Source organism: Solanum dulcamara, chromosome 3 (assembly GCF_947179165.1).
Source record: "Solanum dulcamara chromosome 3, daSolDulc1.2, whole genome shotgun sequence".
Classification (NCBI taxonomy): Eukaryota; Viridiplantae; Streptophyta; class Magnoliopsida; order Solanales; family Solanaceae; genus Solanum; species Solanum dulcamara.
In genome coordinates, this window is record NC_077239.1 from 10,839,904 (window position 1) to 10,851,253 (window position 11,350).

General features: G+C 31.2%; 2 pseudogenes; both read right to left on the minus strand.

The window, feature by feature from the left end:
• Positions 1 to 3,764: 3,764 nt before the first annotated feature.
• On the minus strand, positions 3,765 to 7,104 carry LOC129883437 (uncharacterized; annotated as a pseudogene).
• Positions 7,105 to 7,807: 703 nt separating this feature from the next.
• On the minus strand, positions 7,808 to 10,840 carry LOC129883438 (uncharacterized; annotated as a pseudogene).
• Between the last annotated feature and the right edge of the window lie 510 nt (positions 10,841 to 11,350).

Genomic DNA, 11,350 nt, shown 5'->3' on the forward strand with positions numbered 1-11,350 from the left:
CAAAGTAACAACGACAACGACATAGCCAAACAGAACACTGGTTTAATTTCCAAATCATCATTTTCATTGGCATCTTCAAAAAAATATGCAGGAGAAAAACATGGCTAATCTGGCTATGCTACTTTATTTCAATGGCCGATGAGATTCTAGCAACAAGTATATTAATTACTTGGCAGATGGTGTGTTGATAAATACCGATTCAACATTTTCTAGCCTCATTTCTGTGATTGCTGCTCAATTGTGAATAGATACATCAACAAGTAAAGTTGAAATCAGATATAAAATTGATGAAAGGTCTCCTCCAATTCAAATTCATAATGATATGGGAGTAAAAGTGTATATTGAAACAAAAAAGGAACATAGAGATATGTTAAAATACCCTTTATGTGTCACAACCACTGAATCAGTCAACTTGGAGAGTGATTCCACCTTAATTCCACTATTATGTTCAGACACTTCAGAAGACGTGAGGATTACATACAATTCATACTTTTCTAATGCATTTAGTGGTATTGGTGATGCGCTAGAGTTAATTGGCTATGGATCATGTGAGGAAGTTGATGAGCAAGAAAAAATACAAGCAGGCATCATTATTAACCCCAATCAATCTTTTTTTGAGAAAGATCAAGTTTACAAAAATAAATATGTCATTACCAGTGCACTAAAAAGACATTCCATTCTTAAACACTTCGAATTCAAGACATTGAGATCAAGCTCAACATGGTAAGACTCAAATTCAAGTTAGTTTATACTATTGATTGTCTATTAATAAAAAAAATTCAACAGCTATTCAATACAATGCCTCGGAGAAAACTGTGGTTGGAATTTATGCACTTCAAGCGTGAATAAATCTCAAATGTTCGCTATTAGAGATTTTGAAAGTGAACACACGTGTTTTTTGCTATATAATTCATTATCGGAAAGACAAGCAACAAAGACAGTTGTTGGGAGTATTATTGTTTCCAAATATATTGATCTAGATATCAACTACACACCAAGAGATATACAAAATGACATGTTATAGGAATATGGTATGCGGCTCACATATATGCAAGCTTGGAGAGCTAAAGAAAAAGCTCTTGAATTAGTCCGAGGTGATCCAGCTCAATCATATGCAAAGTTTCCAAACTACTTTCACATACTAGAGGCAACTTACCCTAGTTCTTATATAAGATTGCACAAATTAGAGGATGACCATTTCCTATATGCATTTGTAGCTCTGTTTACATCGATAAAAGGATGGGAGTATTGTAGACCAATTGTAGTTGTTGATGGAACTTTTCTTAAAGGAGCATACAAAGGAACAATGCTAACAGTTAATGCCGTAGATGCAGCAGGTGAGACTTTTCGAATACAATACTAATGCTTCTATAAATGAAATTCTAATTTGTATTAAAAGTATGCACAATGTATTAAAAGTGTATTACACATGAAACAAAAATATATTAAAAATATATTAAACATTATACCTGATGCAGGGAGTATACTACCTCTTGCTTATGTCATTGTTGATTTAGAGAATGATGCATCTTGGAGGTGATTTTTTGAACAATTCAGAGAGGCATTTGGTCAAAGATCAGAGATGTGTATCGTTTCGGATAGGCATGCAAGCATTATTAAGGCAACTTCAACTGTCTATGATGAAATACCTCATTTCGCATGTATATGACACTTGTTGCAAAACATAATGAAAAACTTCAGAAAGAGTCAGCAAAAGGTAACGGAATTATTCTATTCTATGGCAAAAATATACACCACGGTAGAATTTAATCAATATATGGAAATTATTGAGAAGATAGACAAGAGGATTAAAGACTACTTGCTGAACATTGGATACAACAAATGGTCACGTGTTCATGTTCAGGTAAATAGGACTTGGATGATGATATCAAACATTACAGAATCAGTCAATTCAAGAACAAGACATGTCAAAGTTCTTACAGTCTTGCACCTCCTAGAATTCATGAGACAAATTGTTTAAAAATGGAATAACGATAATAGGTCAAAGGCAATATTTTCAAGAATTTACCTTGGGAAAAAGTATGAAAAAATTCTATAATGTAACAAAACTGTATCAGAGAAATTAAGAGTATGGTATCTGTAAATTTCTTTTGCTAATATTTTTTTTTCTGATTCACATGTATGGTATCTGTAAATTTCTTTTTGCTAAAAAATTTTCTTCTGATTAACATGTAACATCTCTCTTGCTTATATTTCTTCTTATTTTTCATAGGTTAGGGAGACAAATGAATATGTATATACAGTACTTGATGACATTACACGATTCACGATATGTCTTCAACAACGTACATGCACATGTGGAAGATTTCAATTGGATGAGCTGCCATGTCCACATGCTTTGGCTATTTTAACAACAAAACACACTGATTATGAAAAATATTGCTCTGATTACTACACAAGAGGGAATTTATTGTTGACATACTAGTTTCACTTGAATCCCCTCCCAAATGAAAACACCTGAAATATACCATCACACGTTCTTGAAGAGGTTATACTTTCACCACTTGGAAAGAGACTTCCTGGGAGGCCAAAATATAAAAGACACAAAAATTGAGAGAAGATGGATTCAAAAAATCAAAAATAACATGCAGCTATTGTGGACAACAAGGTCACAATAGGAAGACTTGCAAGAATGTTAGGCCTTTGGATTAAGAATAAAGAATGACATTTGAAATAAAGAATAAACTCTATTTGTTTTAGGGCATTAGTTTGCTACAAGAATTCATTTTTTAGTTCAAGTTTAATTCATTTTTTGTGGTCTATAGATCACTGAAGGCTTTTTCATTAGCTATAATTTTCATTCGTGTCTAATTCTCTTCTAATTCAATTTTAGTGTGTATGTAATTCATTTTTAGTTCAAGTCTAATTCATTTTTGTGTTATGTGGATTACTGGAGGCTTTTTCAATAGCTACATTTTCCATTCTTTTCTAATTTTCTTCCAATTCAACTTTAGTGTGTATGTAATTCATTTTTGTGTTTCTATAGATCACTGAAGGCTTTTTCATTAGCCACACTTTTTATTCGTGTCTAATTCTATTCTAATTCAACTTTAATATATATGTAATTTATTTTTTATTCAAGTTTAATTCATTTTTCATTTAAGTTTTATTCATAATGCAGGTTTTAGTTTGATAACACTACTAAAACACATCACTGAAGGATTTTTCATTAGCTATAATTTTTCTTCGTGTGTAATTCTCTTCTAATTCAACTTTAGTGTGTATGTAATTCATTTTTAGTTCAAGTCTAATTCATTTTTGTGTTCTATGGATTATTGGAGGCTTTTCCAATAGCTACATTTTCCATTCTCTTCTAATTCAACTTTAGTGTGTATGTAATTCATTTTTGTGTTTCTATAGATCACTAAAGGCTTTTTCATTAGCCACACTATTCATTCGTGTCTAATTCTATTCTAATTCAACTTTAATATATATGTAATTTATTTTTTATTCAAGTTCAATTCATTTTTCATTCAAGTTTAATTCATAATGCAGGTTTCAGTTTGATAACATTATCGAAACACTTTAACATTAATATAGCTATGTATTGCATTATATAAAAAGAAGAAGATATATTTTACATGAACAAAAAACTATATTAAAAGTGTATTTTATATGTACAAAAATCATCTTAAAAAAGATAGCACAAAACAATCTTCAAAACCTAACTAATACATCAGCTATAAACTATTTTTAGACAACATAGTTTTTATAGATATTTTAACTAATATAACTACATTTATTTATTTATGTGGTCTTTCGTCTTCACTTTGAAGGTTACTCTTTTGCTTCTTAACTGCATATTCCCATAGTAGAGCACCAAACCTCTTTCGGAGACTGTCTGCACTTAGTTGTTGATTTGCAATATCCTGGCCATTGCTCACTAACTCCGCAAATACAACCACAAAAACTCCACAGTCCCTACAAAATTTAAAACATAAAATTATTATAAAAATAATATTGAGTTTAATAAGACCAATACAAAAGATAGTATTTATTTGATAAACAATTAAACTTACAATGAATTTTTTTATTGTCTTGGAATTCCTTCAGTTATGAACTTACATTCAATGAGCTCAAACTCATTTTTTCCATTGTATTTAGGTGATTTCTTCAATTCAAGACGCTTATCATAAGACTTGACCGCACTCAAGTAATATGGTAAAACCGATGAAATCATGCCAGCAACATTTTGAGTCAGAAAATTCACCCCCCCCTTTAGCCGGAAATGAATCATACACCTTCAAACACCTTTCAATAATATCAAACACAACAAAAATTCAATGATAACCCTCTTTAATATTTACTGAAAAAGAGAACATAATCCACTTTGTCCCATGGGGTGCTTGCCAACAAATGGCGTCCGCATATATACTCAGCAATAGCATCTGAAGTTTTGATTCCAAATTTCTTCTTATTTTCATTAGCTTCATAAAGTTGAAAATAAGATTGAGCAATCTTTGTCTTGAATAGACAATCAGTAGTTGTAAATCGAATATTATTGTTGGTTTCATACTTCCCCTTCTTTCTAATATAATAAAAATGACATCAAGATGCTGCAAAAGATTTTAAATGATGTCAAGTGTCAGCTAATACTTCAAATCTGTAGTAAGTGTCAGTCAATTCAGTGAGCTCATTAAAGCTTGTCCAAAAAAATGGGAGAAGAAGTTGATTCAGAAAAATGAGAGTGTTCAACTGGAGTTTACATAACTAATCTCATCATTTCATGCTTGACTAGAATGTGCCAATTTGAAAAAACCATTCTTTTGCTTGTAAATTGCAAACACCTAATTCAAATGCTGGTTTGAGGACATTAACAAAATCTAGATACGGTTTCTTTTCCTTTTAAAGCATAAAAAATGAAATTTTCAGTCAGTTAACTCATTTAAACTAAAGAAATTTTCTGACATATAAAATAATAAACATAAATAAATTACCTCTTTTTTGTACCCGTATAAAGCCACAAAGTGAATGAATCTATCAAATTAGATTCATCATCTACTCCAATTACAAGTGAAAAGGGATGTTTTATCTCAGATATTTGATGTGGTACACATAAAGTCCCTCCAAATATAAAATATTGTATATAAGGAGATTTAATTGACTTTCCTGAAAATTCTTTCCTTGCACACTTTCTCGGTGTCGCCTTTAGTTTTCATCAACAGCTGCTTTCTTTTTCTTTTTGATTTCCTCAATAGTGGCTACCTTTTTCTTTTTGTTTTTCTCCACAATGACTTTTTTTCTTAGATATGATGCTTCTGCCTTACGGATCTGGGAAAGATCTTCAGCACACAACATGAAGTCATCAAGCGTTTGAGGAGTTTTTTGACAACCCTTTGCCGCATCGGCATCAGTAGACGCACCACAATCTAGTTCACCTTTGTTAACAACACTACTATTAGGTTGCGCCTCAACTGAATTAAGATCAGCAGCCTCTTCTCCTATATACAAAATAAATCTTTTAGTAATGCATTAAGGGAGGAGCAGGTAGAGTAATTAGAGATCAAAGAGGTTTATTTGAACTTTCAAAATAAAACTAATACCATTTATATCAGTAACAACCTCAGATAAAACTTGTTCAATAGCAATTCCTACAACATCTTCATCTGTACATAACATGTACAATTTAAACAAAGTTGAATGAAAGTATATGAAATATATATTATATTTGTATTAAACCCTTCATTACCAATTTTGCTTTCAGAATTCCCAACAGTAGCAAATTTAACGGAAGCTTTAAACACTTGAGATTTTTCATGCTGAGCTGATTCCACAACTTGAGTGTCATGCCCTGTTGACACATGTATTGATGCATCAACACAAGAAGAAAATATTGTGTGTAATTAAAATATATTACAAGAAAAACATGTGAATAAAAGTTTGGGGAAAAGTGGGAAACTAATCAATTTTGGCAGATAATGTTCTATGTTGCTCGGACTCTTCAAAAATACAGTTAGGTGCATGTCGGATCCTCCAAGAATTGCATTTTTAGAAGACCCAACATGGGTGAGACAATATTTTTGGAGAATATAAGCAAAATAGGCCATTTTTGGTTCCTTGAGGAGAGTAAGGGAGAAGGAAGATTGAAAAAGCTAAATGGACAATTACCCAGCTATCCTGCTATTATTACAATTTCCTAATTTATTTCACTACCAAACTTGGGAAATGGATGACACCTATCCACTTTTACTTCCAGTCCTCTTTATCCTAAGTTACACATAGAATTCGATAAGTATAAGCATTTCCATTATCATGGAAACAGAGAATTTTTAACATATTAAAAATCTCCAACTTCAAACAACAAGCTCTGTTACAATGAAAAATCTCCTCCATCTCATTTACATCCAATTTCTCTATTCAAGATACTTTAACCAAATTTATGGAGTGAAACGGAAGACGATTAACTAGACACTACATTAGAGTATGGAAATCACTAAATCTAAACTATATATGACAGTGCTAGTCAATGTCACTTGAAAACTATAGCACACAAACAATTTTAGTTTGGTAAAAGAACTCATTCACATTAGCACAGAGAATACAAGCACGCAATCCACTATTCAGCTCCGCAATGCCTATGATTATGAATAGTAACAATAGCAGCTAAATCATAAACAACAACAACATACCCTGTGTATGGGGAAGGTAGAGTCTTCACAGACCTTACCCCTATTTTGGGAGGTAGAGTCAACTTTAGTGTGTATGTAATTCATTTTTATGTTTCTATAGATCACTGAAGGCTTTTTCATTATCCACACTTTTCATTCGTGTCTAATTCTATTCTAATTCAACTTTAATATGTATGTAATATATTTTTCATTCAAGTTTAATTCATTTTTCATTCAAGTTTAATTCATAATGCAGGTTTCAGTTTGATAACACTACTGAAACACATCACTGAATGCTTTTTCATTAGCTATAATTTTCATTTGTGTCTAATTCATAAAAATGTAACTCCTCTACATTAGCACAGAGAATACAAGCACACAGTTCACTATTCAGTTCCAAGGTCTATGATTATGAATAGTAGCACTAGCAGCTAAAACCATGCAGCAAATTATAGTCATAGTCAAAGTTCACCATTCTGTTAAGTGAAAACACGTGAAAAAAATAATCTTTACCTCAATTGTAAAGTAAATACAAAACACATCAAGCAAAAGGCAAAAAAAGAGCAAAGACTCACGAGCTACCACCAGCAAAAATGAAGCTAACCCAATTCAAGAACTCCTCTACATTAGCACAGAGAATACAAGCACACAATTCACTATTCAGTTCCAAGGTCTATGATTATGAATAGTAACACTAGCAGCTAAAACCATGCAGCAAATTGTATTCATAGTCAAAGTTCACCATTCTTCTAAGTGAAAATATGTGAATAAAAAATTCAAGCTTAAACTACAACTTAGATAAGTAAAAACTATAAACAGTAAATAAACTTAAGTCCCTGCCACCAAGCAAAACAAGATAATATAGATGTATTTAAAGCATAAAAGAACCTCCATTGAAGTCTAATCCACCCGAAAATATTTCACCAGCCTTTTTGTTAGATGATTCCCTGATTTTTTTGAGTAAAAGAACTATTGATGTCTCTCTTAGCAAACAACAAAGATATATCCTTCAATAATTGTTTGTTGGAATTCATCACAAATTCTTTCATTTGAATAGATTGTAAGTCTATCTTCTCTTCAAGAGATTTGTGATTTTCATTCGCCTAGTATATAATCAAATATAACACAATTATTAGAATAACAGTTTTGAAAAAGATAAAGCCTAAAGGCAAGTTAGCTTATACCTTTACAAGTTCTTTTCTCAACTCTATAACCTCCCTGGTCAACATATCTAGACTATGCTTTGATCCTTTCAACTCCAATTTGAAGATTTCAGAATGGTAATCACGAGGTTCAAGAAGCCTCAATTTAGATACCTCATCTTCACTCGCCACTATATTCTGAAATTAAAATACAGAAACAAATAGATGTATTAACTTGAGTTGAAATAATATATATATGTGTCATAAATTGTATTAATTTTGTATAAATACCTTGTATTTCGTAGGCATGAAGATGTCATTTTCAATATTCTTTTGCCAAGGACTTTCAGCAACTGTTTTCCACCTCAAAATTCTTGGAGTAGAATCAGAAATTCGAAAAGCTAAATCTTCATCGACTCTATAACAACATTCAAATATCCAAATTTGAAGGGCAAAAGGCAATCCACCTAATCTATAGTACTAATTGGTTGAATTAAGCTTGTGCCTCACATTATCAAGCAACTTCTTGTAGACATCTAAACCCCACGGGTAAGAATTGAATTGTCCACTTTTCACAAGGTAGAAATCCCTATTACTAATTTGGTATTCATTGTTCTCATATGAGAACAAAAAATCATTAATAAAGAACAAAACAGCTAGTGAAATGGCAGAATCATCATCTATGAAGTTTTTTGATAAAAACAACACGCGTAGATGATTCTTTTGAATAGTAATTTGTTTAGGGAAATAATTGCTCAACAACCGACAAAGAGAATCTGGAACATTAACAGAGCAACCATCACTAACACAATTTAAGCCTGTAATTAACCAAAATTTCCTAAGCTCAAAAAACAGCATCTTCTCATTTAATTCAACAGCAAACACATCATTTGGTGTGTGTTTTAACTCCCTGTTCATAAGGCAATGAATAAGTTGGAGTTGTGTGGTCACTTTCGGAAGGTCAAGAAAGTAACCAAAATAAGTATTCCTAAACAACTCGAGTTGTTTTTTAGATAAAGAAAGTTTTATTTTCTTAATCACGTCATGATTAGTATATGACGACCACCTACTTGAAGAATACAAAACATCTGAATGTCTCCAGAATTTATGATCCTGCATATAAATAATATCAATCTATCACTATAGATAATTATATCTTAATATGAACCCTCAAATAGGACTTAAAAGATATGTGAGATTTCAAGGAAAGAAGAGTAGCTTTATCAGTGCTAATATTAGCTAGTGAAGAAGAATGGTAATGAAGCATAATGAAAACTGCAAGAGAAAACAGAAGATTGCGAATTCTACCCATGACTGTTTTTATATTGGAATGTCTTTTATATGACAATAATTGATAATACAAAGCATGATCTTAGAAGATCTATTTATTGATATCAAATCTGCCTTTGGTCTTAAGCTCAACAATAAGATAAGATAGATACCAAAGATTAAGAGATTATGAATCTAACATAAGAAGTGATTTCAAATTAGAGAAACTGCACTCGACAATAAATCAGAATTTTATCAAACTACACTTGATTTAAAGTGAACATACAGAGATACTGTAGAGTGTAGATATATAAAAAGGAGCTAGTCATGCAATAATTATACATCTAAAGATTTCTTCAGCAATCAAGGAAAAAGGAAAAGAAACAGACATGGCTCCGATGTAAAATAAAAGCAAATCAAATATTTCATTTAAAAATGAACTACTGTCAATGTGTACTCCTCAAGTTTCAAGGAAAACACATCATCACAAATATACTAAACTTTAATTATTGCTTTGCTTTTTGCAAAAAAAGGGGATATTACTGTTTTATTTTCACTCCTCTTTTAATAATGAAAGACTCTTGAAAGCAGTCTTATCTTAGATTAAATTATTCTCATTGAAAAACTAATAGTTGTGAGGGAGAATAAGCTTGAAGAATCATATGGTAAAGAAATCTGCTTTGGATTTATTTTTGCCTGCAGTTTTTGTTGGTCTACATGTGGCTAGTTCTAAAAATATTAGATTTATGGGAGGATGATGAATGAGATTATTGATTGTTCCAATAAGTAGAAAGATGCTAACATAGGTTGCATATTAGAATTAAAGATTACCGTCTCTAATTCTCTTCTAATTCAACTTTAATATGTATGTAATACACATTTTAGTTCAAAGTTTAATTAATTTTTGTGGTGTACAAATCACTGAAAACTTTTTTCATTAGCTATATGTTTCATTCGTCTCTAATTTCCTTCTAATTCAATTTTAATGTGTATAATACACATTTTTATTCAAGTATAATTCATTTTTGTGGTGTACAGATAACCGAAAACCTTTTTCAATTAACTACAGATTTCATTCATCTCTTATTCTCTTCTAATTCAACTTTAATGTATGTGTAATACATTTTAGTTCAAAGTTTAATTCATTTATATTTATTTATTTATTTTTAAAAATTACAAAACAAAAGATCTAACAATTCATGGCAAAACTCCAACAATCACTGATATAATAAACATGAGCAAATAAATTTAGACTATAATAAAAGTATCAAATATACAAAAAAAATTCAACATCTAGCACTCAAGTTCAAAACAATAACAAACTAAGAAAATACACATAAACAGATTGAAAATGCTATCAGTTAAATAATGTGTTTGTAGAATGACATACCGGATATAAACTCTCCGGTAGAACCGTATTTTTGCACAATCGATTTCGAATTTTTGGATTTTCTCCTGAGCAACTGTAGGTTTCACTTTTTTGACTGAAATTGAGGAGGTAAATCCTCAAAATCATCATCACTGTCAACAAATTTCTTAGATGCCGATGCAACATCAACTCGTTTTCTTTTTGATTTAGATTTAGAACTCAATTCATTGATTTTTTTCTTACTTCTACCGCCTTTTTTTCTTCACATGCAATGCTTGAAAATTTTAATTAACCTCACCACCAGCTTCTTCTGGAGATTGATTTGCAGAAATTCTCAAACTAAAAGTTGGACCGACATTCACTTCACCACTGCCGGTTGAATCAACAATTCGAATTCGTGGACTTCTTCTAGGAGTTTTCTGACCTTTCATTACAATTGTGCACCTAAAACTTATAAATTCCGTCTGAAATAAACAAGAAAATGAAGGAATAAGGGAAGAATGAAGAAAAGATGAAGGAATAAGAGAGAGATGCAAAAACTGAAGAAAAACCTTAGAGAGAGAAACAACGCCCTTTCCTCTTTCTCAAATAAAAAAGATATATAATATCTTCTTTAATTAAAATATTATTATTAATTGTTAAAAATAATAATAAAATAAAAATATATTTAAAAATAATAAATATTTTTTAAAACACATTCAATTAAGTAATTTTTCCATAGAAATTCACGACCCAATCGATAAGCCCAGTCCAATAACTACCACTCCTCCGCAAAATAGGATCTCACAAAGCCAAGTGAAAACTCTACATTCTGTATCTTTGGATATATGTTGCACGCTGGAAGGTGCCACGCAACTACCACCTATCCATTCCTCCAATAAGATGATAACACATTACAGGGAAGCTACAACACCTACACCTACTCTATTAGCTGGTCCGTT